The sequence below is a fragment of the Pteronotus mesoamericanus genome, unplaced genomic scaffold (assembly GCF_021234165.1).
Source record: "Pteronotus mesoamericanus isolate MK-2021 breed Mesoamerican mustached bat unplaced genomic scaffold, CSHL_Meso_final scaffold_31, whole genome shotgun sequence".
In the NCBI taxonomy this organism is placed as follows: Eukaryota; Metazoa; Chordata; class Mammalia; order Chiroptera; family Mormoopidae; genus Pteronotus; species Pteronotus mesoamericanus.
Genome location: NW_026555312.1, coordinates 27,279,552 through 27,292,141, shown reverse-complemented (window position 1 = coordinate 27,292,141; position 12,590 = coordinate 27,279,552).

The following is a 12,590-nucleotide window of genomic DNA, read 5'->3' as shown; positions in this document are numbered from 1 at the left end:
CTGGATTCATATTCCCATGATACAATCTGGGTAACATATTCTCTGTTTATGATTATTTTTAATTATAGTTGTGATCTTAGAGTTATATTTTCTTCTACTATTACCATTTTTTCTTTTATGACAACTTTTCTCTAACAAAACAGTTTATTTTTTATAACAAGACAATTTATGTAGAAAATATTCGGTGCATTTAATACTCAATACATTCTTGAGAATTTATTGTCAAAAATTACTTTAAAATCATCAACAAGTTATATGTTTTTAAATGAAGGAATGAATCCTAAATATAGGTTGATTAAACAAACTATTTTGTGTCATCTTGATGTGCAATAACAGCATAAACCTAGTAGGAAAAGTAAGTATGGTGTTCTGCACAACATATAAAACCTGGTCATGAAAAACTTTATATGTAAGAAATAATACTATGTAATTCTCAAGAACTGGGCAAGTCTAAAGTTTTACCATATCTGCAAGCTAACAAATTAGCCTGTTACATCCTGTTTCATGGATGCCGGCAGAAGTTCTGGTCAGAGACCAAATACTTGATTACTCTCAGCGAAAGCAGTAGCTAGAGAGTATCATATTCTTTTGTGTTGGTTCCTCGTGCCCACCAAGTTCCATGAAGGTAATGCAAAAGGCCCACCGTGGATGCCTTCACACGCAGAGGGCTGCATTGCAGAAGGGGAACTATGATTGAAAGACTCAGTTTTTTAAAGACAGCAGAAGCAAGCCTGTTTTAAGGCAAAACACTGTCCAATGTCAGTTTAAAAAAAAACTAAGGAAGGGAATTCTTATCTCTGCTTTTTTCCTTCATCAGAGATGACCCCTAGATTCTCCCTGCCCTTCCTACACATCACAGGGAGTGTGTATTCTGCTCTGAATGTCCCCTGTGGGACATGCAGCATCACACTTCTCTATGGGGACCCTCTGTGTGCTCTCAGTGCTGTGGGCTCTCGTGTCCACAAGGCATCAGTCATCTGTGAATAATGACTGTTTTGTTTTTCTTTTACTTTTTTTGTATTTTTGTGTTTTTAGGGAAAATTTCAATGCAATAGATGGGTACCCTTATCTTGTTACAAATATTAAAGTGAAAGCTTTTAGGGATTCACTCTTAGTATGACAAACAGTTGTGAATTTATAAAATTCTTGTCTGCATATTTTGAGATGATCATGTTTTTCATTTTAATCTCTTCTTGTAGTACATTTTAGTGATTGCTTTCCTGGTTTATTTTATTACTTATTTATTTTTATTGTATTTTTTTCTATTACCATTTAGTCCCCTTATACCTTCCTCCCCCAGCAATCACCACCCTGTTGTCCATGTCCATGTGTCCTTTTTCATTTTTGCTCAATCCCTCCGCCCCCTATCTTACTCTCACCTTTAGCTGTCTGTCTCTATTTTTCTTGTTAGTTCCATGTATTCATTAGATTCCACATATGAGTGAAATTATATGGTATTTGTCTTTGTCTGACTGGCATATTTCACTTACATAAGGTTCTCCAGGTTCATCCATACTGTTACAAAGGGTAAAATTTTTTTCTTTTTCACAGCTGAGTAGTATTCCACTGTGTAAATGTCCAATAGTTGTTTTATCCACTCATTTACTGTTGGACACTTGGGCTGCTTCCGTATCTTGGCAGTTATATATAAAATTGCAAAGAACATAGGGGCTCCTATGTTATTTCACATTGGTGTTTTGGGTTTCTTTGGGTATATTCCCAGAAGTGCAATTGCTGGGTCAGAAGGCAGATCCATTTATAATTTTCTGAGGTGTTTCCATACTGCTTTCCGTAGCAGCTGCACAAGTCTGCATTCCCACCAACAGTGTAAAAGCGTTCTCCTTTCTCCACATCCTCACCAGTACTTGTTTGTTGAATTATTGATGATAGCCATTCTGACAGACGTAAGATAATATCTCATTGTAGTTTTAATTTGCATTTCTCTGATGATTAGTGACATTGAGCATCTTTTCATATGTCTATTGGCCATCTGTATGTTCTCTGGAGAGTGTCTATTCAGGTCCCCTGCCCAGTTTTTAATTGGGTTATTTGTCTTCTTTTGGTGGTGTTTTGTAAGAGCTATATAAATTTTGGATGTTAAACCCTTATCAGATGTACTGATGAATATGTCCTTCCATTCTGTGGGTTTTTCTTTATTTTGTTGCTATGCTCTTTTCCTGTACAAAAATTTTTTATTTAGATACAGTTCCACTTGTTTATTTTTTCTTTTTTTCCCCTTGCTTGAGGCGATATATCAGATAAAATATTGCTACAAGCAATATCAGAGATTTTGGTGCCTATTTTCTTTTACAATTTTTATGGTATCAGGCCTAACATTTAAGTCTTTAATCCTTTTTGAATTTACCCTCGTGTGTGGTAAAATAAGATGGTCTAGTTTCATTTTTCTGTACATATCTGTCCAATTTTCCCAACACTACTGTAGAACAAACTATCTTTAGCCCATTATATACATTGGCTTCCTTTGTCAAATATTAATTGATAATAAAGGTGTGGGTTTATTTCTAGGCTCTCTATTCTGTTCCATTGATTTATGTGCCTGTTTTTATGCAGTATCATGCTGTTTATGAATTTCCTTCTTAAGATTACTTTCCCTATATCCTGCAGATTTTGAATTGTTGTGTTCTCATTTTCATTTGTTTGTAGGTATCTTTTGATTTCTTCCTTCATCTCTTTGTTGACCATTTCATTGTTTAATAACATGTTACTTAGTTTCCATGTCATTGTGTATTCCTCAGTATTCTTCCTGTGACTGATTTCTAGTTTTGTAGTACTGTGGGTTGAGAAGATGCTTGATATAATTTCAGTCTTCTTAACTTTATATAGATTGGTTTGTGTCCTAACATGTGATCTATCCTAGGAAACATTCCATGTACATTTGAAAAGTATATATTTTCTGCTGCTTTGGGGTGAAAGCTCTGAAAATATCATTAAGATCTACTGTGTTGTTTAGGGCCACTGTCTCCTTGTTGATTTTCTCCCTGGAATAGCTATACATTGAAGTCAAAGGGACATTAAAATCCCTGACTATGACTGTATTTCTGTCAATTTCTCCCTTTATGTCCATCAAGATTTGCTTTACATATTTAGGTGCTCCTATGTTGGGTGCATAAATGTTCACTAGAGTTATACCCTCTTGTTGGATTATTCTGTTTATCATTATGCAGTGTTCTTCGTTGTCTCTTACTACAGTCTTGGTTTTAAAGTCTATTTTGTCAGATGTTATTACAGATACCTCAGATATTTTTCTTTCCCATTTGCATGAAATATCTTCTTCCAACTCTTTACTTTTAGTCTGTATGTATCTTTCAATCTGAGATGGGTCTCTTGTAGGCACTGTATATATGGGTCTTGTTTTCTTATCCACTCAGCTACCCTATGTCTTTTGGTTGGAGCATTTAAGCCATTTACATTTAAGGTAATTATTGATAGATATGTATTTAGTGCCTTTTTATTGTTAGACTATTTTCCTTTGGTTTTTTCCTTTCTCTTTTTTTCCTTCTTAAAGAAAGCCCTTTAACATTTGTTGTAGTATTGGTTTGGTGTTAACAAACTCCTTTAGCTTTTTCTTGTCTGGAAGCTCCTTATTTCTCCTTTGATTTTAAATGATAGCCTTGCTGGGGGAAAGTAGCCTTGGTTATAGGTCTTTGCATTTCATCACCTTGAATATTTCATGCCACTCCCTCCTGGCCTGAAATGTTTCTATTGAGAACTCAGATGACAATCTAATTGGTGCTCCTTGCAGTAACTACCTATTTTTCTCTTGCAGCTTTTAGGATTCTCTCCTTCTCTTTAGGCCTTGCCATTTTGATTATTATGTGTGTTTGTGTAGGCTTCTTTGGGTCCAAGTTGTTTGGAACTCTCTGAGCTTCCTGCAATTGTGTGTCTTTTTCCTTCACCAGATTAGGGAAGTTTTCGGTAATTGTTTCTTCATATAGGTTCTCAATCCTTTGCTGATTCTCTTTTCCTTCTGGTATTCTCATGATGCAGAGGTTGGCATGCTCCATGTTGTCCCAGATGTTTTAAGTTCTCCTTATTTTTTAAAATTCCTTTTCTTTTTGCTTCTCTGCTTGGGTGTTTTTTTCCTATGTTGTTTTCCAAATCACTGATTCACTCCTCCGCCTTATCTAACCTACAGTTTATTCCTTCCAACATATTATTTATTTCAGTAATTGCATTCTTTATTTCTGACTAGTCCTTTTTTATGGTCTCTATGTCTTTTCATGCTGTTGAGTATATAATCACTGCTCTAAATTCTTATCTGATAAATTGCTTGCATCCATTTCATCTAGTTCTTCTGGATAATTCTCTTGTTCTTTCATTTGGGGACATTTTCCTTGTTTTCCCTTTTGGCTGCTTCTTTGTGTTTGCGTCTATATAATAAGTAGGTCTGCAAGACTCTGGTGCAGTCCTAAGTCAGACCCTGCATATGACTGTCCCTGGACAACCTGTTTGGAGCTGTTAATGAACCATAGTTGTGGCTCCCTCTGCTGGACCCTGGTGCGTGCACTAAGAACCAGGCTGCACACCAAGGCTGGCTTCTATCAGCACCTGGCCTGGGGGAGGGTCAGCTGAAGCCTCAGATCTCCCAGTGGTCCACTTCTGCCTGCAGGCTTTCTATAGGTTTAATCAGTGAATGTCTTCCAGCTGTACTCCTCAACATCAGGGCTTAAGCACCACAGGGTGGGGCAGAAGAATTCTTGTGGGTGCCTGTTTTGCTTACCTTCAAGATGATGACATTCATAGAGGAGTTCTCTGCCTGAGAAAGACGACTCCTGCAGTATGGGGAATGACAACACAGGGATCCTCATGGCTGCTCTTTCAGTTCTCTCCACATAGTCATCAGACCCAGACTCTGCTCACACATCTCTGCCAGAGCTCAGGGCAGTAGCTGCAAACAGAATTTTGTGTGTTGGCTGTTTAGGGGGCTCTCTGTATCTCCAGCTGTCTCTCCCTGGTGAACAGAAACCCTGCTGCTTTTCACAGCTGCATGTTATTTGGGTTCTTTTCCTGGTTCTGGTGCTATGGGCTGGGGAGCCCAGCTTGGGGCTTAGACACCACCCTTCTCAAGGGGAAGCCCCCAGCCACAGAAGTATCCCTCCAGCATTTTAGCTGTGCCCATGATAACCCAGTCAGCCCTCTTGCTCCTCCTCTTCCACTCTCCATAACATTCTTTTTGTGGTGATGTGGCTTCTTGCACCTGTCCATGGTTATAAGGTTTCTCTCCAGCTGGTGGTCAGTTGGTTATTCAGGATGATTTTTCTATAATTTGGCTGTAATTCCAGTTTGTTCCTGGGAGGAGGTTAATGTAGCTTCCACTTACTCCTCTGCCACCTTGTGTCTGCTTTCCTGATTTTAAACTAGCCTTGCATTCCTGGGAAACCTACTTTGGCCATTATGTATTATCTCTTTTATATCCTGATAAATTGTTTGCTAATCATTGATTTTAAAGTTTTGCATTTATGTTGATGAGTCAAATTAGCCTATAATATTATTTCTGCTCCTGTCCTTGCCAGACTTTAATATAAAACTTAATCTCAAAAAATGAGTTGGGGAGTGCAGCTTCTTTCTGTACATTCTAGATTAACCTGATTAATAATTACATCATTCCTTCCTTGATTTTTTGGCAGAACTCTACAGTAAAATCATCTGAAGATGAAATTTTGTTTGGTTTTATTGTTCTGGATTAGACAAAATAAGCACAACCCTCCCTGTCTCTTCCACTGAATGCATCTATAAAGCTTGGAAAAGTGCTTAAAGAAGTTTTTGCAGGACAATAAATTGAACAGTAGCAAGAAAATTTGGGAAAAATACCAGAATTAAAAGAACCACAAACCTGGCAATGAGTTTACTATTTTGTTCCCCTTCAGTACTCCAAGCCTGAACTCAACACAGCCCCAAATCCTGGAGTAGACATAGGTTAAAGACAGAAAAATCCCCAGGAGAAGACTGTGTTGCAATTTAAGAAAGGAAATTCCAAATGTTTAAGGTGAGTGTGAAATCCCCCATTTTCTTTTCTCTTCTGGCGACTCAGCCTACAAGCAATCCAGCAGTGACAAGAAATAGAGCCTTCAATAGCTAAAACCTTCCTCTCCAATCAGTGACACTGTGGTCCCACAAGGTTGGTACAAATTCTGTTGCTCTCTTCCGCTTTCTATCCTACCGTCTCCTGGCTCTGGACATGGGTGGACTTGTAAAGTCATGTGGCAGAGTGGGGGCAATTAAAGCCCCAGCTTTCTGTTTGCAGACTGGAAATAGAAGGACCATCACAGCAGAAAGTACTGGGGAGATCATGGGGGTGTGGGGAGAAGAGTGTAGGAAAACCACATTGTAAATTTATGTATGAAACCCTGGACTACAGACATGTAGATCTGGTCCCAATCAATCTACAAAAACTTTGAGAACTGAACTAAAAGATAAACTTCGGCACAGGTCACAGACTAGCCATTAAGTAGCATACAGAGAGGAAAGATCCCAGCAACACTGCAAAGTCTTTGAGAAGTGAACTGACATGAGAACCACACTGAAAGCATCTTAGAATTTGTGATCTGACCTTAACCAGGTTGATTACTTGCTAAAACAAAAATAACGACATTCTCCATTGAATTTAAATAAGACCCAGAGTTTCATAACACAATATTCAAACTAGCCAGAAAACAGTCCAAAACTACTTCACATTCAAGAACCAAATCTCAGCTTGCATGGGAACAAGGACTTTATAATACCTATTATAAAAATTCTGCCCTGGCTGGTGTGACTCAGTGGATCAAGTGCCAACCTGCAAACCAAGAGCTTGCTGGTTCTATTCTCCATCAAATCATACTCCTGGGTTGCTGGCTATGCCCCCAGTAGGGGGTATATGAGAAGCAAGGGATTAATCTATCTCTCGCACATTGATGTTTCTCTCCCTCTCTCTCACCCTCCCTTCCCCTCTCTCTAAAAATAAATAGAATCTTTAAAAAATTTCTCCAATGATCAATCATAAATATTCTAGAAAACAATGGAAAAGTAAAAAAAAAATCTCAGTAAATGAATGGAGGATATAAAAAAGAAAAAAATGGAAATTTTAGGACTGCAAAATGCAATAGCCAAATAAGATCTCAGTAGCAGAATGGAGAATACATGGAAAAGAATTAGTGAATTTGATAGTATTGGTAGATGAAGAAAAGACTTTTAAGAGTGAACATAGCCTCAAGGACCTCAGGCACATAAACAGAAGGTCTAAGATTGGTGTTATTAGAGTCCTAAAAGGAGAATGAGTACATTGCTGAAAAGTATTTGGAGAAGTAATTACTAAAAACTTTCCAAATTTGGTGAAAGAGATAAACCTACAACTTAACCCCAAACAACATAAACTGCTACTCATATTCAGATATATGACAATGAATTTATCTAATGAAACTATTGAAAACTAAAGATAAAAATTTGGAAGTAGCCAAAGGAAAATAATGTATTGTCTATAGGGGAAGAACATTTCAAATGACTACAGATTTCTTATTGGAAATGATTTACCTCAGAAATAGAACTAGAGACAAAATCAGCAAAAAGATGAAATAACCAAAAATAATCATCAACCAACTGCACCTAATTGATACATATTTATCACTCCATCCAACAACAGCACATCATCTCAATTATACATAGAACATTCACTGAAATAGACCATATCCTGTGTTCTAAAAAAAATTTAAAAGAATTGAAATGTGTTCTCTGACCACAATGGAATTAAACTAGCAGTCAATAGAAAAACTACTACACACTTGGAAATTAAGCAACACACATAAATAATCCATAGTAAAAGAGGAAATCTTGAGGAAAAATTAGAAACTATTTTGAACTAAAAGAAAATGAAAATACAATGTATGAAAATATATGAGATGTATCTAAAGAAGTGCTTAGAGGGAAATTTATAGCATTTGGTGCTTACTGTTAGAAAAGAAGAAAAAGGATCTTGAATCAATAACCTAAGCATACATCTTAAAAAATAAGAAAAAGAAGAGCAAAGTATACTTAACAAAAGCAGAAGGAAGAAAATAATAGATTTAAGTAGAAATGTGCCTGTCCAATTTTCCCAACACCATTTATTGAAGAGACTCTTTTTTTTTTTTTAAAAGAAGGTCTTATTTATTTTCTTTTAGAGAGAGGAGAAAGGAGAAAGAGAGGAAGAGAAACATTAACGTGAGTACATGGATCAGTTGCCTCTCATGTGCCCCCAACTAGGGACCTGTCCCACAACCCAGGCATGTGCCCTGACTGAGAAACAAACTGGTGACCTTTTGGCTTACAGGCCAGTGTTCAATCCATTGAGCCACACCAGCCAGGGCTGAAGAGACTCTTTTCAGTCCATTTTATGCTCTTGCTTCCTGTGTCAAATATTTTTTCTTTTCTTTTTTCTTTTTTAATTATATTTTATTTATTATGCTATGAGAGTTACCCAGATATTTTCTCCTTTGCCCCCCTCCACTCAGCATCACCCATTCCCTCCAGCAATTCTACCACTTTAATACATGTCCATCTGTTATGCATATAAGTTCTTTGGCTACTCTATTTCCTATACTGTACTTTACATCCCTGTGGCTATTCTGTAACAACCTATTTGTACTTCTTAATCCCCTCACCTCTTCACCCGTTCATCCAGACCCCCTCCCATCTGGCAACCATCAAAACACTCTGTATCCTTCATTCTGTCCCTGTGCTCCTTGTTTGCTTAGTTTGTTTTTTAGATTGAATTGTTGATAGGTATCTATTTATTGCCATTTTATCAGTCATAGTTTTAATCTTCTTCTTTTTCTTAAATAAGTCCCTTTAACATTTTCATATAATAATGGTGTGATGATGATGAACTCCTTTACTTTTTTCTTCTCTAGGAAGGTCTTTATCTGCCCTTTGATTCTAAACAATTGCTTTGCCTTGTAGGGCAAAGTTGACTGCAGGTCTCCACTTTTCATGACTTTGAACCCCTTCTAGCCTGCAAAGTTTCTTTAGAGAAATCAGCTGACAGTCTTATGGGAATTCCCCTGTAGGTCACTAACTGCTTTTTTCTTGCTGATTTTAAGATTCTCTCTTTGTCTTTAACTTTTGGCATTTTAATAATGATGTGTCTTGGAGTGGACCTCATTGCTAATTTGTTTGAGACTCTCTATGTTTCCTGGACTTGCTTGTCTATTTCCTTCACCAAATTAGGTAAGTTTTCTTTCATTTTTTTTCAAATAGATTTCCAATTTCTTGCCCTTTCTCTTCTTTTTCTGGTACCCTAATGATGTGAATATTGGAATGCTTGAAGTTGCCCCAGAGACTCCTTACACTGTCCTGTTTTTTTTTTTATTCTATCTTTTTTCTTGTTGTTCAGATTGGTTATTTTTTGCTTCCTTATGCTCTAAACCATTGATTTGATTCTCAGCTTCATCCACTCTACTGTTGCTTGCCTGTAAGTTTTTCTTTATTTCAATTAGTGTATCCTTCATTTCTGGCTGGGTCTGTTTTATGCTGTTTAGGTCCTTGCTAAGTTCCTTGAGCATCCTTATAAACAGTGTTTTGAACTCTGCATGTGATTGATTGCTTATCTTCATTTTGTTTAGTTCTTTTTCTGGAGTTTTGATCTGTTCTTTCATTTGGGCCACACTTCTTTGTCTCCTCATTTTGGCAGCCTCTCTGTGTTTGTTTCTAGTATTAGGTAGAACTGTTATGATTACCTGTTTTGGTAGCATGGCCTAATTTAGTAACTGTCCTATAGAGTCCAACAGCAGTCTCTTCTATCATTTAAGCTGGGTACTCAAGGTGCACCCTTTTTGTGGGCTGTGTACACTCTCCTCTTAAGGTTGAGACTTGATTGCTGTTGGCAGATCAATGGGAGGGAATTACCCAGGCCGGTCAACTGCAGGGACTTGCTGTGACCACTGACCACCAATCTCTGCCCTCTGTGGAGGATCAGCTGTATGGGGGCAGGCTGTAGCTGTCTAATGGGTACATGGGCCATGGGGTTTCCCAGATGGTGCAGGCCAAGGTCCATCCTCATCTGTGTTCTGCCTGAGGCCACCTGCATGAGCTATAAAGCAATCTGAGACGGCTGCTACTTGTGCTGTGTTTGGAGGTTCCCAGGTGAAGTCTAGCTGTTAACATAGGCTTGCTGCTTCTACTTCTGGGCCAGGCCCACTTAGAAAGAGGTATGAGGGATGGGTGCTCATGGTGGCTGACTATTGCTTGTTTGAGAGAATTTAGGAAATTGTGAAGCATGAGCCAAGACCACCCATTCATATGGAAAAGCCCACTGTTAACAGCTTGGGTGGGCTTGTAATTTGAGTAGGGCAGAGCCTCAGGGGCCTCCACGGCAAGACAAACAGCATTAGCCAGGTTAATGGAGTCTCAGATGTGGCACCCGCCCGCCAGTTCTGTTACTCTGTGGGGGTAGGGCCAGAAAGGGGACAATGACCTCTGCCCACATTTCTCTCTGGAAGAAAGCTGTCCCCCAGCTCTCACCTTGATGCCAGACACTTTGGTTCCTCCCCATATGTCACTGGTGCCTTTCAAGCTGCTACCACAGTGCTGGAGCTCAGAGGGAGTGACTCTGAATAAGTCTGAGTGTGGGATTTTAAGGGGAACTGCTTGGGACTCTTAAGAGTTTCTTCCAACAAGTTAATATCCCATTGGCTTTTACACTCTGACATTATGGGGACTTGTCTTCCTGGCACTAGAACCCTAGGCTGAGGGGCCTGGTGTGGCACTAGGACTCCTTGCTCTCAATATATCCCTTCCACATTTTTATCCACCACTCATGGGTGTGGGACCACCTTATTTTGTTTCTCCACTTCTCCACCCCTCCTACCAGTATGGTTGTGGTTTCTTTAATTGTATAGTTGTTAGATGTCCATTAACTTGATTCCTGACAGTTCTTACTGACGATTGCTCCATAGTTTAGTTGTAATTTTTATGTGGTTGTGTGAGGAGGAGAGCCATGTTTGCCTACTTCATTATGGTTTTGATTTGTATTTCCCTAGTGACTAAGGATGTTGAGCATTTTTTATATGACTATTGACCATTTAGATATCTTATTGGGGAAATGTTTATTGAAATCCTTTGTCCATATTTAAATTGGGTCATCTTTTTTTGTTGCGTGGTGAGAGTACTTTATAAATCTTGGATATTAAACACTTGTTAACATTATGATTTTCAAATATCTTCTCCCACTTTGTAGGTTGCCTTTCCATTTCCTTGGTAATGTAATTGATGCACAAGTTTTTAACTTTGATGAAGTCTAAACAATCTATTTGTTGTTGCTGCTCATACTTTTGGTGTCATGTCTAAGAATCCATTGCCAAACTCAAGATCATGAAAATTTATACTTACATTTTTCTTGTAAGAGTTTTACGGTATTAGCTTTTGTATTTGGGTTGCTGATTGTTTCTAAATTAATTTTTATATGGCTTGAGGTAGAGGTCCTACTTAATTCTTTTGCACATGGAAATCCAATTGTCACAGCAACGCCTGTTGAAGATACTATTCCGTCTCTATTTAATGAACTTGGAACCCTCATCAAAAATTAATTAGCCATAGATATATTGGTTTAATTCTGACCTCTTTATTCTGTTGAGCTCTATGTCTACCCTAATGACAATACCATACTGTATTGATGTAACATTTAGTAAGGTTTTTTAAATCAGGAAATGTGAATTTCTGACTCTGTTCTTTTTCAAGATTGTTTAGGCTATTATGGAGCCCTTGCAATTACTTATGAATTTAAGAATTGGTTTTCCACTTCTATAAAAAAAGACTTTTGGAATTTGATAGGGATTGTATTGAACCTGTATATCATACTGTGTAGTATTGACATCTTAATAATAATGTCTTTCTAGACCTTTAAATACGGCATGTCTTTTTATTCTTTTAGATATTCTTTAATTCCTTTCAGCAATGTTTTATACTTTCAAGTGCACAGGCCTTCCACCTTCTTTGTTAAATTCATTCTTAGGTATTTTATTCTTTCCATTTACAATTTTACTATTGTAAAATTTTACTATTGTAAATGGAACTACATTTTAAATTTCTTTTTGGGATTCATTGCATGTATACAGAAACAAAGCTGATTTTTTGTGTTAGTTTGGTATCCTGCAACTTTGCTGAATTTGTTTATTAGCTCTGGTAGCTTTCTTTTGGATTTTCAGAGACTTTTAAATATATACATTTGTATCATCTGTGACTTAGAGATTAGTCTACTTCTTCCTTTTAATTTTAGGTGACCCTTATTGCCGTGGATAGAATTTCCAGTACAGTATTGAATAGCAGTGGTGAAAGTGAGCATCCTGGTGTTGTTCCTGATCTTATGGAGAAAGTTTTCAGTCTTTTACTATCAAGTATAATTTTAGTGTGAGTTTTTCACAAATGCAGTTTATCATTTTGAGGAAGTTTTTTTGCCTTTTATGCCATATTTTGTTTTATTTTTTAAAAAATATTAGCCCACCCGAAACTTTGTAAATATTGCAATTTAATGCAAGGAAAAATTATATAAATCTCAAACTTTAGTTAAGTAAAAATTAATACATACCTATCAAAAAGAAGTTTAAAACTCTAAGGAGCTT